Raw genomic sequence first — 26288 nt, 5'->3', positions numbered from 1 at the left:
TTCCTGTGAGCCTCTGGATACAGCATTTTCATCAAGTGATCAATACACGACCTTGTTTTATGTGAGCATCTATTTATTAACACCTTATTTAGTATATATTGTTGAGTCATGGCTAACAGCTCTGTAACTCATGCCTAAATGAAGCGTATTTAATACATATTTTCTCCATAAGACACATCACAGCCTTCTTGTGCTTAGGAACACTAGAAAACATTTCAACATTACACTTGGGGGCCATTTAAATATGAAATCACCAACAAAAAGTACAAAAATGTGAAAAAAAATGCCATGAACTAGCCCCCCAAAAGGACATGTCTATAGTATAAGAGCTGAAACAAGAAGGCAAAACAACACCTTTGTTTTACCTCAGCAGGGAGTGTGTGTGTGTGGGGGGGGGGTGGGTACAAATCAGATTTGTCCCCACTCCGCACATGTCCACGAATGACCATGAAGGCAGGGTGAGCATTGATTTGAAGGTTACAAATAAATTGTAGCAAGTAGGCACATTTTCAAGTGTAGAACCCACAAATAATGAGCATTGACTGTGTATAGAAGAGGGAAACCAGATTGCTGAACAGTAGTAAATTCTGTCACACTCATCATGGGAAAACAGGAAAGAGATGAACGCTTATGGAGTACTTACTATGTGCTGGCATTATGCATTTATTATAGTATATAATATACTTTAATATCATCTCTTTTTATATGTTGCTGGATTCAGTTTGCTGGTGTTTTGTTGAGAGCTTTTTCTTGTGATGTCTTGGTCTAGTTTTGGTATCAAAATCCTCTTAGATTGAGTTAGGAAGTATTCCCTCTTGTGTTTTTGGAAGAGTTGATAAAGAATTAACACAATCCTTCATAAACTTTTAGTAGAATTCACCAATGAAGCCATCCAGTACAGGGCTTGTAGGGAAAATTTTTATTACTAATTCAGTTTCTTGGCTCAGGTCTAGTCAGATTTTCTTTTCTTTTTTTGAGAGAGACAGCATGCACACACAGCCGGGGGAGAGGGAGAGAGAATCTTAAGCAGGTTCCACGCTAGGTGAGGAGCCTCATGCAGGGCTCTATCTCGCAACTATGAGATCATGACTTGAGCTGAAATCAAGAGTTGGATGCTTAACAGCCTGAATCATCCAGGTGCCCCAGATTTTCTATTTCATCTTGAGTCAGTATTGGTGGTTGTGTCTTTCTAGGAATTTGTCCGTTTCATCTGGGTGATCGAATTTGTGGATATAACCATTGTTCATAATATTCTGTTATAATCCTTTTTATTCCTGTGAGGTCAGTGTGACCCCTTCGTCTTCCCTGATTTTAATAATTTGAGTGTTCTCTCTTTTCTCTTGGTCAATGTAACTGAAAGTTTGTCAATTCTTTTTCTTTTTTCAAAGACCCAACTTTTAGTTTTCTTGATTTCTATTTTTCCTCTTTATTCCATTTATTTTCACACTAATATTTATTGCTTGCTTTCTTCTGCTTGCTTTGGATTTTGTTCTTCCTTTCTAATTTTTTTTTAATGTTTGTTTAATTTTGAGAGAAAGAGACAAAGTGCAGGCAGTGGAGAGGGGGGTGCAGAGAGAGAGGGAGACACAGAATCCAAAGCAGGCTAAAGGCTCTGAGCTGTCAGTACAGAGCCTGACGTGGGGCTCGAAACCATAAACCGTGAGATCATGACCTGAGCCGAAGTCGAATGAATACTCAACCGACTGAGCCACCCAGGCACCTCTTTCTTTTCTAATTTCTTAAGGTGCAAATTGATTTGAGACCTTTCTTCTTTTTTAATATAGGCATTCACAGCTTCTAAGCAGTTTCTGCTGCAAACCACAAGATTTGATATATTGTTTTATTTTCATTTATATCAAACTTTTTATTCTAATGTCCTTTGTTATTTCTTTTTTTGACCCATTGGTTATTTAGGAATGTATTTAATTTCTATATATTTGTAAATTTCCCAAATTACCTTCTGTTCTTGCTTTCTAATTTCATTCTCTTGTGGTTGAAGAATGTACTTCCTATGATTTTAATCATTTAAAAATTGAGACTTGTTTTACAGTGAAACATGTGGTCTTTCCTGGAGAAAGATCCGTGTGCACTTGAAGAATATGTATTCAGTTGTTATTGGGTGAAGTATTCGATAGATATATTCTGTCTCATTGGGTTATGGTGTTATTCAAGTCTTTGGTTTCCTTGTTGACTTTCTGCCTGGTTTTTATATTCATTATTGAAAGCGAGATATTGAAGTCTTCACCTGTTTTTGAATTATCTATTTCAATTCTGTCAATTTGCTTAGATTTTGAGACAGTTTATAAGTGCATAGATGTTTGTAATTGTTTTATCTTTTTTGAGATTGACCGTTTTATCATAGAATTTCTTTTTCTCAAGCAACAATTTTGCCATTTACTGGTATGATACAGTAAAATTAATTAGTATAGTATTTTGTCTGATATTAATATAGTTACCCCAGCTCCCTTCTGTTTACATGGTATATTGCTTTCCATTGTTTTACTTCCAACCCAGCTATGCCTTTGGATCTACAGTGTATCCCTTACATAAAGCATACATTTGTATCAGGTTCATTATTTTCATCCATGCTGCCAATATCTGCCTGTTAACTGGAGTGTTGAAGTGCTGGTCTTATTGAGGATCCTTTCTATGTGATGAGTTGATTCTTTCCTGTTATTTTCAAGATTTTCGCTTTGCCTTTGGCTTTTCATAATTTGATTAGTTTGGTTTAGCTTTTATGTCTCTGAAAATCATAGGTGAAACTCAAGCTGTTCCCCAAAATTGGCATAAAGTAACCACTTTTAACCAATTCCGTCACTAGGAAAACTCTAGTGCTATAGCCAATCATTATAAAAACTTAACAGCCTCTGTATTTTCACTGTATAAGCTGTTCTAAACTAATAATCCTCTGAGCCTCATTCTGCCATTGGTTTGAAAGCTCCCAGTTTGCAAACTGTTTTTATGTGCACAAACTAATTAAACTAATTAAACTCTCACTAATTTAACTCTATTTTAATGATCTGGTGATATGATTTAATTTTATTATTTCTGGTTTTTTTACAGTATCTAATACATAAATAGTAGATTTATTGTGAGGATTATATAGGCAAATATACATAAACCCCAATAACTGGGTCTCATTTAATGCTACGGTAATTTTTTCTCCTTTTGGAAACTCATGCTCAAAGGGTGGTAATGCTACTCCCATTTGTGTCAAATTATTATTTTTTTATTGAGGTGTAATTGACACATAACATTATATGAGTTTCGGGTATAAACATAATGGTTTGATATTTGTATACATTGTGAAATGATCCCCACAATAAGTCTAATTAATATCTGTCACCATACATAGTTACAAAAAATTTTTTTCTTGTAATGAGGATGTTAAAAATGTACACTTAGTAACTTTCAAATATGCAATACAGTTTTATTAACTATTGTCACCCTGGTTCACGTGATATCACCATGACTTATTTAGTTTATAACTGGAAGTTTGTACCTTGTGGCCGCCTTCAGTCATTCATTGTACCAGCCCTATACCCCGCCCACCCCCCACCCCCCAATCTCCAGTCTGTCCTCTGTACCTCTGAGCTGGTTTTCCTTTTGTTTGGTGGGTTTTTTAGATTCCACATAAAAGTGAGATCATCCAGCATTTGTTTTTCTCTGACTTACTTCACTTAGCATAATGCCCTTGAGGTCCATCCATGTTGTTGCAAATGGCACAGTTTCATTCTTTTATGGCTGATTAGTATTATGTGTGTGTATGTGTGTGTGTGTGTGTGTGTGTGTGTGTGTGTGTGTGTGACATCTTCTTTATCCATTGATCCACTGATGGAGCTTCAATTGTTTCCATGGCTTAGCTATTGTATATAATGTTACCGGGCACCTGGATGGCTCAGTTGGTTAAGCATCTGACTTCGGCTCAGGTCATGATCTTGTGGTTTGTGGAATGAGCCCTGCGTCAGGCTCTGTGCTGACAGCTTGGAGCCTGGAGCCTGCTTCAGATTCTGTGTCTCCCTCTCTCTCTGCTCCTCCCCCACTCATGCTCTGTCTCGCTCTGTCTCTCAAAAATAAACATAAAAAAAATTAATGCTGCAATGAACACAGTGGTGCACATATCTTTTCAAATTAGTGTTTCTGTTTTCTTCACAGAAATAGCTAGAACTGGAATTGCTGGATCATATGACAGTTCTATTTTTAACTTTTTGAGGAACCTCCACACCGTTTTCCATAGCGGCTGCACCACTTTGCATTCCTATCAGCAGTGCACGAGGGTTCCTTTTCTCCACATCTTCGCCAATGCTGGTTATTCCTTTGACAGTTTGATTTTGATATGGTTAAGGTGCTTGAGGTTCGTTGAGCTTCTTGATATGTAGGTTAATGTTTTTCACCCTCTCTGGGAAGTTTTCAGCCATTATTTCTTCAGATAGTCTTTTACCCTTTCTTTTTCTTCTGGAACCCCAATTACACGTATGTTGGTACACACATGTTCACGCAATGCTACATACGCGTATGACCCTGTGGATTCCAAGGAATGTGTTGGAGTTTTTCAAAGCCCTATAAACGTTTCATTCTACAGATTTGCCTTTGAAACTTTTTGGTTAGCCTACTGTTTACCCCAGCCGTTATACATTACCTCAGGCGTAAAGTGATGTAGTTGCCTCTAGTTGTTGACAAACCTACCACGGTAAAAGGTTTTTCACACTGAGTGAGCTCCAAGATAGGCCAAATCAAGAGAATTTTGTCAGTGGGGCCTGTCAGGAAATCAAACAGATGAAATAATGACAGTTCTCTGGGGGTGAGGTTTTGAAGGTGTTCTAATCCTGTTTTGTCCCCTCCTGTGGTTGGCAGGTTTGTAGTTTTCACTATAATTGGAGACTCTTGGTTTTCAAGGCCACCACAGAACTGGAGGGAATGTACATTAAAATGACACACAGTTGGGGCTCCTGGGTGGCTTGCTTTCTGAAGTGGGATTAGGGAACCAGTAAGGCACAGGCTGTGAATTGTTATTAAGAAATCAAGGGGCACCTGGGTGGCTCAGTCGGTTAAGCATCCAACTCTTGCTTTTGGCTTAGGTCATGATCTCATGGTTTGTGGGATCGAGCCCTGCATCAGGCTCAGCATTGACAGCACAGAGCCTGCTTGGGATTCTCTCTCTCTCTGCCCCTCCCCCACTCATTCTCTCTCTCTCTCTCTCTCTCTCTCTCAAAATAAATAAACTTAAAAAAAAAAAAGGAAATCAGTATTGGGGCACCTGGGTAGCTCAGTTAGTTGAAAGGCTGATCTTGATTTTGGCTCCGGTCATGATCCCAGAGTTGTGGGATCCAGCCCCACACTGGACTCCATGCTGAGCATGGAGCCTGCTTAAGGTTCTTTCTCGCAGGAGCTCCTGGATTCAGTAGGTTGGGTGGCCGATTTCAGCTCAGGTCATTATCTCACAGTTCATGAGCTTGAGCCCCGCATCGGGCTCTGTGCTGACGTTCAGAGCCTGGAGCCTGCTTCACATTCTGTGTCTCCCTTTCTCTGTCTCTCTCTCTCTCTCTCTCTCTCTCTCTCAAAAATAAGTAAACATTAAAAGATTCTCTTTCTCTGCCCCTCCCCACCCCTCTCTCCCCCGGTGCTCTCTCTCTCTCTCTCTAAAATAAAAAAAAAGAAATCAGTATTGAGAGTTACAATTTTGAACAGTACATTTTGTTTGCCACCAATCTCCTGGACTCCCAGCTCCCTTCCAACTAGTCGGGAGTTTGTATTAGTCCTTTCCATTCACATCCACTCTGGATGGGGCAAGGCTCAAAGTAAGCCCAGGTCATACGCTTCCATTGCACCCACTCAGGGTCTAAGAGAACAGATCCCAGTGCCTGCCTTGACTCACCCATTTCTTTTCTTTCTTTGTCAACTCTTTTTTTCTTTGCCTTGGATTACCTAAAGCTGAGTTCATTGAGATCTCAATAAGGTCATATTGTAATTGCAAATTCACAACAGGTTTTCAGTTCAACCGGATGAATTTTCATGGTGCTCACAGAGGATGCACTCACTGAGGGCATCTCAATGGAATTGCAGTTTGATAACCAAACAGAAGCACAATGGAAGATTGTGGTGATTAATACAGCCCTATTCACAGCCACCCAAAGATAATCCACTGTTCCCTGTGATTTGAATCCATCAGAAGGAAAGGCGGGGAAAGAAAGGATTTGGTTCCAGCAATTGGAATAATTCTAGGTTTATCTCATGGTGTGTGTTTGGGTTACTGAGGTTAAAAAACTCCTGGTTGGACCTTGAACCCCATGGGAAGCTGCTGCCTGTCCTCTCCTTTGCCTTTGGAGGCTTCCCCACTAGGACACAGCAGATCGCTATTGCTAAGCACGCCCTTCCCACCCTTCCCTGACACTCCAAAAATAACCTCTGCTGAGACCTTCCCTTCACACACATGCATGTGCAGAGTCAGGCGCACGCGCGTGCACACACACACACACACACACACACCTCACAGGAATAGCTCTAGCCTCTGCCTTTGTCCTCTACTTTGAACTTTTTCTCAGGCTTCCCCACTGGTCTTCCTTTAGCTGTATACCTGAATTCTTTCTCTCTATAACATGGTTAACAGATGTCTATCACTAGACCATCAGGTTTCATTAAATTTTCAAAATTTAATTAAACACTTTTTGGAGATAGTTATAGATTCACATGCAGTGGTAAGAAATAATACAGGGAGATACCATGTGTTCCTCACCAGGTTTCTCCCAGTGATATAACATCTTGCAAAACTATGGCACAAATGGCAGCCAGGATATTGACACTGGCATAATCCCCGGATCGTACCCAGAGGTCCCCTGTCTCACATGTATGCATTTGTGTGTGCACGTTTAGTTCTATTTTATCACGAGTGGCGGTTTGCCTATCAATCACCATCTCTCATGTTAGTTTTGTATAACCCCACCCATCTCCCTCTCCCCACTCCCTGCTCAGCTCCCCAACCTAACCACTGATTTGTTCTCCATCGCTATAATTTTGTCGTTTTCAGGAGTGTTTTATAAATGAACTCATAAGGGGAGACTGGGTGACCCAGTGGGTTAAGCATCCAACTTAGGCTCAGGTCTTGGTCTCCCGGCTTGTGGGTTCGAGCCCATGTCGGGCTCTAGGCTGACCGCTCAGACTGGAGCCTGCTTTGGATTCTGTGTCTCCCTCTCTCTTTGACCCCCCCCCAAAACACTTGCTTGCAAGCGCTCTCTCTCTCACTCTTTCAAAAATAAACATTAAAAAAATGATCTCATAACATATGTAACCTTTTGGGATTAGCTTTTTTCACTCAGCCTAATTCCCCTCTGATCCACCCAAGGTTTTCTGTATATCAGTGGTTTCTACCTGAGTAGCATTCCCAGGTATAGATGGACATTTGATTTAACTGTTTACCCAGCGAATATCTGGGATATTCAGGATATCTGGGTTTCCAGTTTGGGACTAATTGGAATAAAGCTGCTATGAACATTCATATACAGGCTTTTGTGTGAACATAAAACCTATGTTTTCATTTCTCTGGGATAAGTGCCCAAGAGTACAGTTGCTGGGTCATGTGGTAATTGCATGTTTAGATTTATAAGAAACTACCAAATGTTCTCCAGAGTGATTGTATCTACCAGCAATGTGTGAGTGATCTAGTTTCTCTGCATCCTTGCCAGCAATTGGTATTATCACATTTTTAAAAAACTTTAGCCATTCAATAGGTATACAGTGAAATCTCATTCACTCGTGAAAAATCTAATTTTAAAAATCTATCTAATATTTTAACTTTTGTTGATTACTTGCACAGCTTTCATAGATTTTTATTTTTGGGGGGCTTATTTACAACTGAACAATTGTGTGAAGCACTGAAAAATTTCAAATAGTATTTCACATAATTTCATTTCACTCATTTGGTCACACATTTTTCAATATGCTAAAAATTCTATCAGTGCTGGCTTTTCAGACATGACTTGGTGTACAATATTGAAACCCTTTCAACAATTGTCAACTCAAAAGTTAACATGACATATATTGACTGTATGAATAACGTAGTCAAATGACTATTCCGGCCTTTGTGGGCCTATTATAAAGGGAATTGCTTTGTCCACATACCAATTATGTTTCTGTACATATAAAATAGTTTTCTTTTTTTAAAGGTATGTATTTACTTATTTATGAGACAGAGCAAGGGTGAGCGGGGGAGGGGCAGGGGGTGAGCGAGAATCCCAAGCAGGCTCCAAGCTGTTAGCACAGAGTCCAACGAGGGGCTCAGTCTCACAAACCTTGAGATCATGACCTGAGCCGAAGGCAAGAGTCAGCCGCTTAACCGACTGAGCCATCCAGGCGCCCCATAAAATATTTTTCTAATTAAAAACTTCAACTATGAAAAAATAGACACCTGGCTATTTCTCTTCCAGCCCTTCCGAAATGAGGATTCACTTAAGCTGCCTCCCTGATTCCTCTACTCCATGCAGGCCATGTCCTACCCCAGCTTTAAAGCTGTCATACCTGTACCTCAGAGAGAAAAAAGAGGTAAGGTGGGGAAGGCCCAGTGTTTCAGGCTCCTATTTTCTGGGAGGGGAATCTGACATTTTTAGCAGAAGACTAAAACGTTTACTTTGAAAAAAGTAGAGACCCAGTTGCCTAGATACTGTCAGGAATACAGATCATTGAATCTGTGGGTGGCCTTAGTTGCTTTGTCCCTATCTGAGTGTCCAACGTGTTTAGGGGAAAATGAGACCGTTCTAACAAACAACCCATACCTGCTTGGGCTTTCTCTGTGGCCCTCCGGGTGTGTAGGTGTGTGCATCACATACCCCCACATATGCAGGTAATGAATAGCTTAGTATAAAAACTCTGCAACAAATATCAATTCTGTAAATTACCAGGGAGTCCTAATTGGGTTTGCTAGCAAAGCAACTTCTCTAAAGACTATAAATAGTAGGCACGTGCCTCCGTAAGCAGTGCAGCTATTTCTTTTTTAATAAGGGATTCTCATGTTACAAGGACATCACAGATTACTGAATAATTTATTTAATGGTACATGGTATGAGCTTCAGTCTTTGCCAGTGAGCTCATGGCCAAATGTCTAAAGAAGATAAGGTGAGCAAAAGCTAGAGCTCAGGCTTGGGTGAGCTGCTTATTTTTTTTATTAGATATGTATGGCTATTATAGCCCTGTACACATATTTTACTTGATATGATCTCAGCTTCAAAGGTTGTAAATAGAATAGAGGCACCACTTTATTACTAACATTTAGCTAACTCATAACAATGCACTCAACACACAGCACTGAGAAATAAAGAAGAGAATGATGACCTCGTCTACACTTGGTGATTTTAACAAAGGGCTGTGACGTGTAGGGGAGTGTTTGTTCTCTATGAAAATGTAGGGAACCAAGAGAGGGCAAAATTCAATAAGAGGATGTTAGATTTGGAAAATGGAAACAAGAAAAAAAGATTTTGATGGCTATTTTTCTGTGAACCTCTATTGTCTTTTCAATGATTTGGAGTTGAAAAACAATTACTTCTAAGCTTACAGATCTTCGACCATTTGCCTCGAAGTATATACAACTCTCAGGTGAGCACAGGTAGCTTGGAAGACAGGTACCCTTGCCTGTCAAATGTAATTTTGATGAAGATTAAATTTGTTTAAAAAGAAAATTTAAATTTGACAGTAGAAAGATGGCAAAAGGCTGGAACAGGTACATAACATAAGAGGAAATTTATATGGACAAAAAGTGTGGCAAAGGGTGCTTTGTTTCACTGACCAGTTAAAATTTTCAAGTCCGACTTCAGCTCAGGTCATGATCTCACGGTTTGTGAGTTTGAGCCCCGCGTCAGGCTTTGTGCTGACAGCTCAGAGCCTGGAGCCTGTGTCAGATTCTGTGTCTCCCTCTCTCTCTCTCTGTCCCTCCCCTGCTTGCACTCTGTCTCTGTCTCTCTCAAAAATAAACATTTAAAAAAATTTTTTTAAGAAAATAATAAGTGCTAATTAGAATGAAGAATAATGAGAGCAACTGCCAGGGGGAGTTGGCATTGAAGCAATGATTTTAGAAAGTAGTTGCCGATATCAACTGAGGTTGAAGATTCGCACACTTCATTCCCCGTTGAAGAAATGCCATTATGGGAAAATGCCCTAGAGGTGGCTGTATATTCTATGCACCGGGACATACGCAAAAATGTTTTTAGAGACATTGCTCAGAATAGTGCCAAGCTGGAACCCAAATGTCCACCCAGCATAGAAAGACTAAATAAGAGCTACAGCCACTGTATCAGTGAATTTTACAGATCTCAAGACACAAATACACAGAGCGAGGGTTCATTGGCAGAAGGCTCCTAAACAGGCAGAACTAAACTCTGTCGTTTAGGGGTGCATATAGAGACAGTAAAAGTATAAAGACGAGCACGGAAATAATTATAACAAAAGTCAAGATAGTGGATACTTTGACGAGAAGGGAAGTATTGTGACCAAGAATATTGAGACTTCTGCACACGAGAAGTGTTCTTTCTTCACCTGGCTGTGGTTCCGCTGATTTTCACTTTATAATTATGCATTGAACTGGGTACTGATGTTTAATGCACTTTTATGTATGTAGGTTATAGTTCACACCCACCTGGCCACGCAAAATGCTTTCTAACCGTACCATTAAATGCTAAAAGATCAGGATTTTAAAAAAGAAACTCCTGAGTTCAATGTAATGCCATTAAAAAATAAACTTTAAGTATTAAAAAATAATTTAAGTGCAAGTTCAGCTGAATGAACATTTGAAACAGTAAGCCAACTCTTCCTACATAGTTCCACAAGAGCATTCTGTAACGCCTGCGGGGAAGTCAGGCCGGAAGAGAGATCTCAAGAGCACTGGCCGCCAGAGCAGAGGCCCCTCCCAGCCAGCCCTGATGCTCAGCAGCTGTTTCCCTAGGCAATTCTCTGGGCCTCATTCCTCATCTGTAAAGAGGATCAGACCTGATTAGAACTCCTCTGAGAGTCTCCTACTATATTCTTGGGAGTTCTCTGTGGAAACTTAAAAAAAAAATTTTTTTATAGAAATTCTTTTCGTTTTGACAAGTATCTGAAGAATATGAGCATCATCTGGGGCATCTGTAGGTCTGCCTTAGAACTGACACTGCTACCTTCACTCTGGGTTTATGACTATATTGGGGCCAGATGTACCATTTTGTCCTGAGCCAGTAAGAAGAAAACATAGGTGACCTTAATGAGTAAAGTCTGCATTTGCCAAATGACCTTATGAAAGGCTCACAACCAAAGTTTTCACAGTTCGAAGGGACAATGTTGTGTGAGATTTGAGTCATGGGACAATGCTTGACCCAAAGAAGGGACTAGGCACTCGAGTAACAAAGCAAGGGGCAGTTTCCTCCACAAAAATCACCCCGTCTGCCTCCTTAAGTTAACGTTGTTACCTCTTACTGGTTTCCTATTTGGTTTGTCAAAATTGTGAATTTGTTTTGATTTAGTAACTATTGAAGTTACAAGCCCATGGGACGTATGCCCAGTTTCATGTTTATACACACTTAGCTATCAGTCTTATAAAAGTAATTTATATCAACACTGGAAATCCTCAGAAAGTTTTTTCTTGAAGGCACCACATGTTATTTGAGTTTAAGCCACACTGAACCCTATGAACTCCACTAGCCCTCCTGTGACTTTTGTTTCCATTTTGGAAGTCAAGCCCTTTCCAGAGCCAGTGTGAGGCTGCCTGGGATCCAACCCTTTTCCTAAGTAGCAGTAACTCTCATTGGCAGGCAATTTCGCTTCCTGGGGACATTTGAAAGTGTTTGGAGACACTTTCCATTGTCACAGCTGGAGTTGGGGGCTAGTCAATGGAGGCCAGGGATGCTACTAAACGTTGTATAGAGCACAGGACAGCCGCCATTGGAAAGAATTATCCAGGCCATAAATACCAATAGTTCCCAGGTTGAGAAACCCTGATTTCGTTCTCTACAGCTTTAACTTCTATACGAAGAAAATTTTCTGGGTCTTTTCCCAGTTAATCAGAGTAAGGCAGTAGTAGTCTCCTATGACTTATCTTTCACAGCACCTGTTTCCTTCCACACAGGCAAGCAAGCAAAAACAATCCCTCAGGCATGAAGTCCGTTGCATGACTGGCTTGATTTAAGGGTAGAGGTTTGGAGGGGTCAGGCATTTTGCTATTTTTTTGAGGCAACCTTATTCCTGGTCCTCCTCTCTCAGGTCCCGGCCTGCCATCTACATAGAGTCACTTTGCCTCATGTTTATAGCTGGTCTCTGGAGGGAATGTGGTCTCAAGTGATTCTCAGAGGAAACCGCTGGAAACAATATTTGAACAGAAATGGTAACGAGAGCTTCAAACAGATCAGAGTGGTTTCAGACATCTGAGAAATGTGGGTCAATCTCCAAAGTGGACCTAAGGGCCCACGTAGTTGTGTGATGATGGGCCTGTACTGGCCGCTGAGGAATATCTATCCCCTTGCTATCTGTCCCCGTGTAATTATTATATTTGTTCATGTGGATCCTGCTCTATGTTCCTAGGTCCTATCTCATCTTGCCTATCAGATGTTTAACTCTTTGTGGATAGATCCTTCCATGTCTCTTGTTGTCACTGGAACACCACCCGACATGCTCAGCACGGTGGCCGGCTCTGTGGGCGGTCAACAGTGTCAGTGAGCTATGAAAAAAACAGGCCAAGTGGCATTTGGGGAAGTGGTTTCCCAAACATTGCCTGCCTCCTCTCCAGCCCCTCGTCCTGTTCACCTGTTATTCCAGTGACCAGACTCCAGTCAGAACCAGCCTCTCAGCTTTGGAAGCATTAGAATCTATAGTGTTCTCCTGACAAGAACATAGCCCTTAATCTCTAGGAACAAAAAAGGGATTGTGTTCTCCCTCCCCAGGTCTGGGCAGGCTGCCTAGGGTACAGTTGGGGTTCTGAGCACTGCTCAGTCTCCACCTCATCTAGTCCCCCCCCTACCGCAGTGCTACCACAGGGTCACCGAGACTGCTGTGGGCAAGTCTCCATCCATCCCTGACAACCAGTGATACAGGCACCTGACTGGATGCCTCACATCCTGCCTAAAACCACTACCCTTCCCCTCCCCCACATCTTTCTAAACAAAATGTCCTCTGTCTAATGTGTAGTCTTTCAAAGACACAGTGGAGGCACCATGCCTTTAGTACAACACATGTGCCCCCTGGGATGTGGCAAATATGGCCCTTATCTCCTTCCCTGGACTTTGCAGTCAAGTGCTCTACCCCTGACCTATACCCCCTGGACTTTGGAGGTCTGCTCAGAGCCCACAGCTGAGAGGAGGCTGGAGCTGTTGTGGGCGAAGACAAGTCTGAGGGCGCAGGCATCCCCGTTTGGCACACACAGCCTGCAAAACTCCTTTCCCTGTGGGCTCTTGGGTGCCTCCAGCTGCCTGGGTCCTGCATACCTGTGGGCCTACAGGGCTCAAGGAGGCTTACGCGAACAGGCATGCAAACTCTGGCTAAAATAGCAAACCGAAGGCAAGAGCAGCTGGGCATGGGCTGTAAGGGGGGATGAGGCCAGACCACGGAAAGGAAGGCCCATCGCGGGGTCAGAGGTCGGAGGGCTGCTGAGCACAGCAAGTACCATCGTAGGAGACAGGTTAGCGGAAATGGTTCAGAAGACCCCGAGAGAACCGGGCTGGGGGCTCTCTTGTGGGATCTAGTGGTGTGTTCGGTCTAGGGGAGGGGAACGGAGAGGGAGACCCACTTGGTAGCATCAAGAAGATTAGACAAGACTTGACCAGTCCATTTTCGCCTGATTTACAGTTTACTTTTAAAGTTTATTTGTTTGTTTTGAGAGTGTGTGTGAGCAGGGGAGGAATAGAGAGAGAAATAGACAGAATCCTAAGCAGGCTCTGCACTGACAGTGCAGAGCCCGAAGCAGGACTCAAACCCACAAACTGTGAGATCATGATCTGAGCAGAAATTTAGCCTGACTTAAATCTAAGATGTTCAGACTTGGTTGTGGGGAAGGCAAAGAGCAGTTGGAGTTTTCCCTGAGTTTACCCCAGCACAGTGGTGGCCTGGAGCCCAGCCTGCGATTCCAAAGGGCGAGCTGGACCCCATGCTGGCCAAAGCATGGGCGGGCCCCCAGCTTAATAGTGGGGACTGGCTAAACGGGGCCCTCCACCCAGTGTGAGGCAGATCCTGACTTGAGCCTGCTATGGTCATGTGCAAAGCGCAACCTGCTGCCTGGTCAGCCTCGCCAGGCACTTGTGAGGTACGTCCTACAGCTCCCACCTCTCCTCCAACCCTGGGGGCGGGCGGCACTCCCTGCACCCCTGCCCTGTGAGTGGGCCTGGGAGGGGCAGGGCCGCTCGGAGGTCTGAGATCTGGGTTGTAGGCAGGGAGGATGGTGAGAACCCACCTGTGAGATGGGGTCTGACCAGTGCAGTGGTCCACGGTCTAGGTTGTAGCTGATCTGGGCCCCTGTTCCCCCTTCCCCTGGCAGCCAGGTTTTTGTTCTTGTCATGGTGGATTAGCTCCCTAAATAGAGGTTGCACAGAGAAAACGAAAGGAGGAAAATGGGGAAATTAATAGCTCTGGTAAAAGATCTGGTGGGGAAGAAAGTTAAAACCAATTGACCGAATGAGAGTTTGATGATCCCATACACTCTCTGGTCCTTTTCTGATACATAGACAGGGGTCACAGTTAAATGTTGGGTGTAGGCACAAAACACACTTCACACCCATTCGCCTACGAATTCTCAAGTCTTCATCTTGAAAGCTGGTGGGCCCAGGGCTCAAGATCCACCCCCCCCCCCCCGCCCCCACTCCCGCCCTGGGACTGATGCCACCAGGTGGTATTGTGCATATGACCCGTCTGCAGGCTGAATGACAGGACGCTTTTCCTGTGAAGACAACTGGGTAGTAGCGACACGGAGCGTGTGTGCTGTCTCACTGGCAAGGAGGAAAGACACAGAGATGAGCTGCAGGAGGGGAGAGAGTGGAGGAGGCAGAGAAACGTCTCTCTTTACGTCACGCTCTGGGAGAACCCTAGAGTCCTGAAGTCTGGCCCCGAGGGATCACCACATTTTAGAGGAACATCAAGGAGCAGATCTGAGTGGCGGGGACAGGCCAAACCGTGAGAGCCCCAAGTGCCCCTCTGGCAAGAAGAGAAGATCTTGCTGCCAGGAATCTTAGGGCTAGAATTCTCTGCTAGTGGCCTATCCCCTTTCACCTTTTTTATTCTTCATCTTCGCTGGACTTATCGCTCAAAAGAAAAAGCAAAGCTAGACTGGAGTTCCAGAAAGAGTCTCTATGGCTTCTTTAAATCAGGTGGGCTATGAACCTGTAGGAAATGTCAAAACAGAAACAAAGGGAAGAAAGAAATCTCTTCTGCACCAGCAACTGCGCCCTTAAGCTCTATTAGTGTATGGGATGTGGGGCGGAATTATTGCTTCCATCCGAAATCCAATTTCTACTCCACCCATAATGGCTCTCGAGAGGTGACCATGCTGCCCTACTAGTTCAGGTGACCTGAACCTGCTCTACTAGTACAAATAACAACACTGGCTGACTTTCTGCCCAGAAAACTAAGTGCATCCAATCTAATATAATACCCACACCATATACCTTTGGCATACAGTTGGTGACTATTGGGAAACATGGAGTTACAACTCAAGTCACCTCAGTCAGTTGCAAAACCCCCTTGAGTGTCAGGCAATAGAAGGAGAGCCAAGGAAAGGAACGTTTCACACTTGCGTGGCCTTTTTACAGCTGCCTTTACCCACACGGTTGCACTTGCTGCTCACATCAACCTCCAAAGGAGACAAAACTTATTACCTTCATTTCGCGAATGAAAACAGTGGTCTAAGAGCGGTTAAATGACTTCTCAAAAGCTATACTCTAAGAGGCAGAACCTGGATTAGAACCAGGGTGCTCTCACTTTAAATTCAGGACTCTTCCAGCGATGGCAATGGCTTTTAAACTGTGTACCTCACAGAACATCCTTGGGAAGGAAGGGAAGTCTTGCATCCTTGACTCCTGCTCAGGTGGGAACAGCTCCAATTTCATTTGCTTTATCTGTTGGCATTCCATTCAAGGTTTAAAATAGATTGAAAAGTCACTGCGCTCTGCCATGATGCCCCCAGTGGGAGGTTCGGCCACAGGACAAGGAGCCCACTTGGAATGCACACAAAGAAAGGAGGGGGTAGAGATACCGGCACCCCGGGTAAACTCCCTGCACGCCCGGGCCCTGCACTTCAGATCTTCTCGTAGGAAAAGAAACAGCTGAGGCTTGTCAATTTGGGGAGGTACTTTCTGGCTTGACATCACAGGGTCAGCTTTGTGGATCTCATCCAGACAAATCTAAGGCCCTCAGCAGACTCTAAGTCACAAGCCACCTAAGTTTAATGAGCTGTTACAGCCCCGTGCCTGGTAAGCAATACTTCCAGCCTTCTCCATGTGCTGGCTCCAGTGACATCTATGCTGATCCCAAAGGCTGGCTTATTCCGGGTGTCACTTCTTCATGGTATGAGGCCACTGAGGGGGTCATCCTCACCAGCCTGAGTCCTGAGACCTCCTAACAGTTTGTCCCTTTCTTCCAAGCTCTTCTTTCACATGGCTCTGTCTGCTCTCTGACCACTGTTCTGATCTTCCCAGGAACCCTGCATTACACCTGCTAGTTTTAGCTTCTCCAAATGGAACTGCTTGGAAACAGCCTTCTTCTCTTCCCCAGCTTCCCAGCTGGCAAATATTCTGGCTTACCAAGGGCCTCCTGGAGCTGTGTAGAGTCAGGAAAATCCTTTAAGGTTTGGTTTTGACCCTTTAAGCTGGACTCTTAAAAAGCTGCTTGCTACAGATAAAAGACAGGTCTAAGGTCTGCCTTGGCAGATCATTGAGGTTGGTGGACCAAATGTAGGCTTTTGTTCAGATTTTACAAAGCACTTACAGCTTGGTTTTGTCATTTGTTTTCACATCTCTCTCTCTCTAAACTGTGTGTAATAGGGACGCCTGGGTGGCTCAGTCGGTTAAGCGTCCGACTTCGACTCAGGTCATGATCTCGCTGTCCGTGAGTTCGAGCCCCGCGTCCCGCTCTGGGCTGATGGCTCGGAGCCTGGAGCCTGCTTCCGATTCTGTGTCTCCCTCTCTCTCTGCCCCTCCCCCGTCCATGCTCTTTCTCTCTCTGTCTCAAAAATAAATAAACGTTAAAAAATTTTTAAAAGTAAACTGTGTGTAATAGAAAGAAGTCAGACCTGGATTCGAGTCCCAGCTTTGCATTGACAAACTGTGACCTTAGACAAACTACTCAATCTCTCTGAACTTCCTTTCTTCATTTATATAAAAATGATAATACACTGCACAGGGTTGGTGTTTGTTTTTTAATGAAAAATTAATGAAATAAATCTATAGAATACTTAGCACAGAGTCAGATTTCAATAGATGCTAGTTTCTTCTTTCTCCTTAAGGATAAAACCCTAAACTTACCCATGTCTGTTTTCCCAAAATCTAGTACAATGGTTAGTACATAACATATTCTCAGTGAATGTTGACAGTATGAATGAATAAATAAGGAGTGAATCAAGAGGGCCTACATGAAATTGATAGGCCATGGGAAAGGTTGCCAAAACAAAAGTATTAGTAATTAAGAGTGAGAAATCTATCAAATGCTCCAAAATGTACCTATAAATATGTTCACTGTTGTGTTCTTTATAATAATGGAACTTTTGAAATAACCTAAATGTTCAACAAAGGGGACTGGGTACATTAATTAAAGTAGTTTAATTTTTTAATTTTTAATTTTTAATTTTACAGAGAGAGAACATGAGCGGGGAGAGGGGTGAGGTGGGGGGGGGGGGGAGGAGAGAATCTTAAGCAGGCTCCACGCTCAGCATGGAGCCTGACACAGGGCTTGATCTCATAACCCTGGGATCATGACCTGAGCTGAAACCAAGAGTAAGACATTTAGGGAGCTTGGGTGGCTCAGCATACATGCTTTCTCTCTTTCTCTCAAGAATAAATAAATATTAAAAAAAAAAGTGTTGGATGCTCAACCAACTATATAAACTACTATAAACTACTATATTAAAGTAGTTTACGGGCGCCTGGGTGGCTCAGTCGGTTGGGCGGCCGACTTCGGCTCAGGTCATGATCTCACGGTCCGTGAGTTCGAGCCCCGTGTCGGGCTCTGTGCTGACAGGCCTGGAGCCTGTTTCAGATCCTGTGTCTCCCTCTCTCTGACCCTCCGCCATTCATGCTCTGTCTCTGTCTCTATCTCAAAAATAAATAAACGTTAAAAAAAAAATTAAAAAAAATAAAGTAGTTTAATATAGGGTCACCTGGGTGGCTCAGTCAATTGAGTGCCCGGCTCTTGATTTAGGCTCAGGTCATGATCTTGTGTTTCATGAGATGGAGCCCCGCTTCAGGCTCTGCACTGACAGCAAGGAGTCTGCTTGAGATTCTTTCTCTCCCTTTCTGTCTGCCCTTCTCCTGCTCATGTGCACACATGTGCACCTCCCCCACCCCGACAAATAAATAAACTTAAAAAAATAGTTTAATATAAAATTCTATGCAACCATTTTCAAAATGTAAATTTTAGGAGTATGTTCCACGAAAATATCCAAAACATGTTTTTAGGTAAAATGGTATGTTAAAAAATTGTACTCCTGTAAAATTGTATTTCAAAAGAAAGAAATGCCTGGAAGAATATTAATAGGCAATGGTTATGTCTAGATGGTGGAATTATAGCAATTTTTATTTTATATACTGTATTATCCAACATTTGAATTTTTATGAGTATCATTCTTATAATCCGGAAAACAAATTTCTTTTGGAAAACTAAAACACACAAACATAACAATCAGTGACAGATTTTTTTTGGTTGTAAATGTCAAAACCCACTTTAAACCCACACAGATGCAAAGGAAAATGTATCTGGAAGACTATTTTGGCTGCAGGAAGGTGTGGTATGGCTGGACCCCAGGAATAGGTAGAAACAGATCCAGCACGCTGCACCTCTGGGTGTGGGTATCATCCCTTCTACTGCAGGCCAGCTTCCTCCACATGGCAGGAGATGCCATCTTGATGAGTTCAGAGCTGCTAGTCTCTGCCACAGAGAGAAAATGAGCACCGTGCTCTGTGGTCCCTAGGTTGTGAATTCCAAAATACACTGCAATTGGTCCCACTGGATTGGATGTTGATCCCTTGCCCAGTTGCTGTGCCCAGGGCATGGCGGTGTTCTGTAATTGGTCCACCTTGTGGCTCATTTCCATCTTTTGGTCCATCAGTGTGCCCAGCAGGCAAGGTCCTGTCAGAAGAGCTTAAATAATAAGTTGAGAAATGATGGTCTCCTTCTCCCTACACCCTTCTGCTGTGAACTGATATTTCCTTGGAGGTGAGGGAGACAGGATAGGACATTCTGAGTGTGTTGGCTTAATTTTGGTTTTCAGAGGAGGGCAGGGGGAGGCTGGAAGTAGAACGGTGGCCAGGATTGGACTATCTAATTGCATTATCAACATCAGATGCAATGAGTGAGCTTTCCTGACATGTCCTTGTGCTGGTGTGAAGATTTATCTGAGTCCTTGAAGAGCGTATGGCTCAACCCAGGGGCTACGTGCTGGCTGGACAGAGACAGCAGCTTTTGTGATTCTAATTCCCTCTCTTCCTGGGCACCGTCCATCACTTCCATATAAGTAAGGAGAAACAGATCTTCTAAAGAATGATGCATGTTCTTAAAGTATCTTGCATAGAACAGCCAGAGCTCAATAAAACATTCAGTGCATTCCCTGCTTTATTTACTTACTCAGGGGTGGTAATTTCATTTATTTCCAAAATAGAGTGAGTGTGTCTAGAAAATAAACGTTTTAAAATACTGTAGGACCTCATGATATCATGGCTTACTGTTATAATTCAATTTGTGATAAGTTACTATGTTGGAATGGGATCATGGCACCTCTGGTGGTCAGGAGCTATGCTTTAGCCATCACTGAGCCCCAAGGTAGTGCTGGTCCACAGTAGGTACTCAGAGGTTAAGGATGTTCAAAAATCTAATGGTTCATTCTTAATAGACTTGTTTCCTTGGGTTTCTTTCTTTCTTTCTTTTAGTGTTTATTGATTTTTGAGAGAGACAGACAGACAGAGCATGAGCAGGGGAGGGGCAGAGAGAGAGGGAGACACAGAATCTGAAGCAGACTCCAGGCTCTGAGCCATCAGCACAGAGCCCAACACAGGGCTCAAACTCACGAGCTGCAAGATCGTGACCTGAGCCGAAGTTGGACCCTCAACCGACTAAACCACCCAGGTGCCCCTCTTTGGGTTTCTATTGTGGTTTTTTTTCTTCCTTTCTGACTTTTTTCTCCTTTTTTTTCCTGTGTAGTAAGGATACCGTCCATTTCCCCACATCTTCTGGTTCTTGCAATAAATCATTTTCAGAGGCTCATTCTTACTCTGAGCCTTTGGGATGATGTTCCCTTTACCTTGTTCTACAGCATTTCCCCACATAATTCATTTTTTGCCCTTTTACCCATCCTTTTGATCAAGGTAGGATCTATCCTCCTACCAACAGAGAAGCTATTTGGACTGCCTTGGGTTGGGCTCACTATCCACTTGAGCATTGGCTAAGCACTATAGATGGCAGTGGGTTCATGGCTACACCTCCCAGCCCACTGTCAGCAATTGTCTTGTTCTTGTGGGGGGTTTAGTCTAGCCTCCTAGCAAAAACATTGCCCTGGAGGCTCTGCTGGCCATCAGTCTATTTCCTTTTGCCCTAAAACAATATGGTACAGATGACATTATATTTCTAAGATGCACAAAAGGATTTTAATGTGGCATCATATAGAATCACATGTCTCATCCCTCCATAGCCACTGCAGTGAGAGCACATTATAGCACATTTTGTTTATACTGAAACTTAATTATCATTGAGCACTGAGGAGGGACAAAAAGAGTATTCTTGCTTTCCTATTTAGTATATAAAGAGCTATGGAATGAAAAAAAAAATCTACCAAAAACCATGACAAGTCTGGCGATTTTTATCCCATGTCCATGGCCATGTGTCATCACTATGCATTATTCACCTTGCTTTTCAGTATGAAATTGATTTTTAGTTGCAAGTAAAGGGATATGCATCAACAGCTGCCTAAGTGGTAAGGACATTTGTTTTTATTAAACAAGAAGTCCAGAGGTATGGTCTCAGGGATGGTCTAACCACATCATCAAAGGCTCAGGCTCTCTCTCTCCTTCACACTCTGACTTAATAGGCATGCTGCTTTTTTTCATAATGTGTATTGCTTCACAGACTTCATGTGGCTACCTTAGTTCCAGGCATTACATCCATATTCCAGATGGGAAGGAGGAGAAAGGGATCACAGCAAGCTTTTCTGCAAGTCTGTCCCTTTTATTAGAAAAGCAAACAGTTCCTGGAAAATTCCCAGCCAGCTTTCACTTTATGCCTCATTGGTCCCAGCTTGTAACACTTTACTCCTAGCAGCAAAGGAGGATGGAACAATGAGCATTTTGTGAAGAGAAATCGTGTAACCATGAGTAGATTGGATTTATCAATCTTAATTCATTCCCCAAGTCAAGGGATATTGCTGCTACACACCACCCACCTCCACCACCACCCGAACAGAATTAGTGTTGTGTTAGCAATGACTGCTGCTGACAGTCCAGGGCAACCTTGGCAGCATTATTTTTAGCTGCAGTGATGGTGGCTGTAGAACTGACCGGTGCTTTTCTAAGGTAAATATACTTTGAAAAGAGTGAAATGATGTATGTTTTTTCACAAATTTGTGTGTTATCACTGTGCAGGAGCCGGGCTAATCTTCTCTGTATCGTTCCAATTTTAGTATATGTGCTGCTGAAGCAAGCACAAAATGAGGTCTGGTTCTGATCACTGATAATAAATATGGAGTCAATGGAATGGAATATTATCCAATACAACATACTTTAAAAATGACAGCATGACTTACTGAATTGAAGAAGACTACAGAGAAAGCAAATCAAATAATACTTATACAATCTTCCTTTGTGAAAGCAAGTAATTTCTGAATCCAATATAAAAGGAATTACAAACACCATTTGCATTGGTGGTTCAAATTTCTCCAAGCAAGTAAATTCTGAGAATCACAGACTTCAAACATCCCTTTCTAGTCTCTATTTCTACTGAATTCAGAGTGAAAGGTATTTCTTGGGTTGTGGCTTCTTCTACCCAAGCAAAGACTACAGAGGCCCATTGCCTACTTCTGTTTCTTACCCCTCCCATTATTGTCTCTCAAGCTCACCCCTTCGTAAAGTTAATTTTGGTGTTAGAGGTCTTCTATTATGCTCACAAAGTGAATGGTACAGAGTTAAGGTGTCCAACCATCCCGGATTCCTAGGACTGAGGCTTCCCTAGGAAGCAAGATTTCAGTGCTAAAACCAAAACCACCCTAGGCAAACTAAAATGGCTGGTCACCCTAGGGATGATCACCAACATGAAAGGGGGTGAAGGAGAGGGAGTTTGAGAGGAAGGAAGGAGAAGGAGGACCTGGGAAGTCATGGCCATTCAACCCAACTTTAAATTTCATGGTTTTTCTTTCCATCTTAATAACTAGGGTTCCTGCACATCAACTCACGAGTGATGCTTGGACTCATCATTTCTTCAGGTTCTTTACTCTTCCAACCTGTACCTAATTGCCTCAACCTAATTGCCTCCCAATTCTGCCCCTCTATCAATGTTTCCCAATTCCTATTCCCGGTCACCAGACTCAATGGCATTGTAAGTGAATGCTATGAAGCCCCCTCTGATCCGACACATAGCAATGATAATGAACATGAGAAAGAGAATTTTACAAGTCATAGCCACACTCAAAAATGAGATACATATATGTCCTCAGTCCTGGAACAGAATCAAAATGCAAAGCAAAGAGGGGCTGATCTGAGGCTCTGGATCTGGAAGTAGGTAGTAGGAACTGTGAGTTTGGCTTCTGCGGATAAAAGCCCGCCAGAGGGGAAAGGAGCTCTGTGGGAGGCACGGGAACCAGAGTCATGCTCAGAGCTCACAACCGGAAACTGGGGCAGGGCTTCCCTGGCTTGTGAAAGGAAGCCTGAGGTGTAGCTTAGCCTTTTAAGAGAACCAGGCTCAAACAAGAACCCCATGTTCAGAAATACATAGAGAAATACATAGAGAAAAAGAAAGGCAGGGGAGAAAACACTCCTACATATGATGATCCTGTAAACTCAGTTTTAAAATTCATAAAACTAATACTAAGAAACAGCCAATAAAATCAATAACTGTATTATGAGTTTTTCCAGAAAAAAATAATAAAAAATTTTGAAAAAGACTTGAAAATATGTTTGCATTTAGAATCCTTGAAGAGATCAACGAAGGCATTACATCCTTACAAAAAATACATGCCAGTGATCTATTATGCCATTAAAACAGACAAATAAGTACAGGTGTATATAAAATTAGAAATTAGGAAGAAAAATATAACCATTGAAAAATTTTAAAGGCTGTAGGGTAGTTTCCAAACTAAATGTAGTTGCACAGAGAGGATTAACAAATTGGAATTGGGAGGAATTCATGCAGAAGGTTACAACATCAAAGGGGCCATACAAATGAGAGAGAGAATGGCAGGTGTTGTGGTTATGGACTGGGGGCTCAGGAAGGGCTTGTCAAAGCAGACATTTGGTTTCGTCGTTGTTGTTGCTGCTGCTGCTGTTAGAGAAAGAGAGCATGCACATGAGAGGAGGGGGGGAGGCGCAGAGGGAGAGAGAGAATCTTAAGCAGGCTCCACACTCAGCACGGAGCCCAAAGCAGGGCTTGATCCCATGACCCTGGGAACATCACCCAAAGCAGACATTTGAACAGCTACCTGACCAAGTAAGGATGTGAAGGTAAATAAATATAAATCAACTTCATAGACACCCAGCAGTCATAATACCTATTTTCCAAGTGGCTCTAAGAATTAAATAGTATGCATAAAAACACCAAGCCTAGTGCCTGACACTTAATGTATAACAAATATTAGGAAGCTCTACTTCCCTTCCTAAAAACCCAAGTGAAAAGAATAGAATTTAGCTTTTGGCCTCCATATTGAGGGGGCTTCGGCCACTTCTGCTCCAGCCCAGCATCATTCCCAAGGGACTCGAATTGGGTGATGATTTTTGGTTCTAATAATGGTGGATTCAGCTCTTTGTGACAAAGCGGCTGGAACACTGTCAGCTGTTCATGTGCCTGTTTTCTCCGTCTGCTTCTCTCCCTTGAGAACAAACTCTGTTTTCCCCTCTAGCATTAACTAAACAAGCTAGTCATGGCCAAACTGTAGAGATGACATTTTAATACATCCAGGCAGCCTGGCTAGTAGTTTCTTTGCAAATCTCAAAATTTCATCAGCACGGCTCTGGGCACTTCTCTGTTATGTCTTGTCTGGAGCCTCAAAGGAACTCCTGACAGAGGTCACGAAGTGGGGAGAGACAAAGCCACCCTCATTCTGAGCAGCGAGCCTTTTCGACTCACAGGCCCCTGATGGAAACATTCCCTCATGAAAAGAACAAAATAAGACTGGTTCACAGCGAACAGCAACAGAATGTTCTGTCGGACAGAGAGCAGCTTCTTGGAACGTGGGAATCTGAGAGACTGGATTGCATTCAAAGAAAATGCCCCTAGAGTGATAAAGAGCAAGTCCTGGGGGCTCCGCAATGTTCAAGATTCCATGCTCTAAACAGGGGTGGGGTTCCCTGCCAAGCCTGGGGGGGGGGGGCTGGTATCCTGGAAACTCGACTAGGCTGGGAAGTGAGACCCCGATGGTCAAGGACACTGGGGGTAGCCGCTTCTTCCTCCCCTGAGAGAGACAGAAAAGGGAGGCTGTGACGAAGCACAAAGGAGTAGCTGGGGGTGCACTGTGTGTTTGTTTTTCTAGCCAGAGGAGACAAAATGTGCCCCACCCTCTCTGAGTCCTCGGTCAGGAAAAGGTTGTTTTCAGAAGGAAAGAATGAAGAGGAAGAGGAAACATCCCTTTTTGCTGCAGCTACCACCGGCTTTCGCTCCCAGGGGCGAGGCAGGCTGACGGCCACTAGATGCTGTCCAGGGAGCCCCCTGGGTTCTCGGTCCTCCCCCCTCACCAGCGCAAGTGCCCCCGCTAACAAGTCAACAAAAAAATAAGTCTTCCAAAAAAATAATAAGTCTTCCCCTTGTTTACTTTGAGTTTTTTTTTTCTTTTTTAAAAACTGCACCTCTCATCAAGTCTGAATTATTTAAAAGAAAACAATAAAGAACTGAGCATTGCAACTTTGGCTCTGTTGGAGGTAAATGTTCATGCTTGGAATGGGAAAATAACAGGAATTGCAGGGATGAGCGCTAGGATTCTAACGTCTCCCACGTCCCACAGCGCATGTATCCAGTGATATCTTCTGAACAGGAAGAAGGAAAAAAAAAAACCCTTAAATTCGCATCACATGAGAAACAGAAACAAATCAGATGCTTGGGGTGAGATTAGAGAGGCAGTTCCTGCACACGGGTGGGATGAGTGTGGTGGAGGCGTGAGAGGAGGCACGCGTGCTGTCTCCTGGGTGGTCTTCGCACACGTGCAGCTGCTGAGTTTTCACTATGCTCGTCCATCTCGCACACACAGTGTGGAATGTACCCTTACTGAGGTCTCCGTCCCTATGGCAGGCAGGCAGCAGAGCCATCAAATAGAACTTCAGACTGAGAGTTATCAATATTTATTAGGCCGGGTCCCTGCATCGCAGCAGACTCCTTACTTGTCTTTCGATGAAATTAATACAGGCCACCATCACAGCAAGTGGACGTGGATTAGATTCCTGGGGGGCAATCATTTTGCTGGTACCCCCAAATCACGCCATATAACCACAGAGACTGTGGTATATATATAACCTGCCTACCCACAGAGACTGCCACAGGGTATATGCTCGAGTAACAAAATAAGTGGTAAGTTCCTGGTTAAATCCTTTTTAAAACTAGTTCCTCATTCAAGGGGCGCCTGGGTGGCTCAGTCAGTTAAGTGTCTGACTTCGGCTCAGGTTGTGATCTGCCGGTCTGTGGGTTCCAGCCCCACTGTGGGCTCTGTGCTGACAGCTAAGAGCCTGGAGCCTGCTTCGGATTCTAGGTCTCCCTCTCTCGCTGCCCCTCCCCTATTCACACTCTGTCTCTCTCTCTCAAATATAAATAAACATTAAAAAAATTAAAAATAAAAATTTAAAAAAAGGAAAAAAGAAAATCAGTCCCTCATTCGAATTAGAAATACTGCATTGATCTATTTTCTTATGCTTTGATACTTACAGGGTTTTTTTTTTTTTCAATTCACCTACTTTTTTAAAGTT

At 43.1% G+C, this 26288-nt stretch overlaps 1 long non-coding RNA gene and 1 other non-coding gene across 2 annotated transcripts in view; one reads left to right on the top strand and one right to left on the bottom strand.

The window, feature by feature from the left end:
- Positions 1-26288, top strand: part of LOC109253336 (uncharacterized) — a 61673-nt gene that overhangs the window by 14938 nt on the left and 20447 nt on the right. Inside the window, exon 3 of the long non-coding RNA XR_002074353.2 lies at positions 8421-8535. This is a non-coding gene — a long non-coding RNA (uncharacterized LOC109253336). The remainder of the gene's footprint in view (positions 1-8420; positions 8536-26288) is intronic.
- Positions 21729-21835, bottom strand: LOC128778965 (U6 spliceosomal RNA). Its single transcript, XR_008424818.1, has one exon. It is a non-coding gene; the product is annotated as a U6 spliceosomal RNA (small nuclear RNA).

The sequence above is a fragment of the Panthera pardus genome, unplaced genomic scaffold (assembly GCF_024362965.1).
Source record: "Panthera pardus isolate Hobbes unplaced genomic scaffold, ASM2436296v1 HiC_scaffold_21, whole genome shotgun sequence".
In the NCBI taxonomy this organism is placed as follows: Eukaryota; Metazoa; Chordata; class Mammalia; order Carnivora; family Felidae; genus Panthera; species Panthera pardus.
The sequence above is the reverse complement of the archived record's forward strand: the minus strand, read 5'-3'. Positions and strand labels throughout refer to the sequence as shown.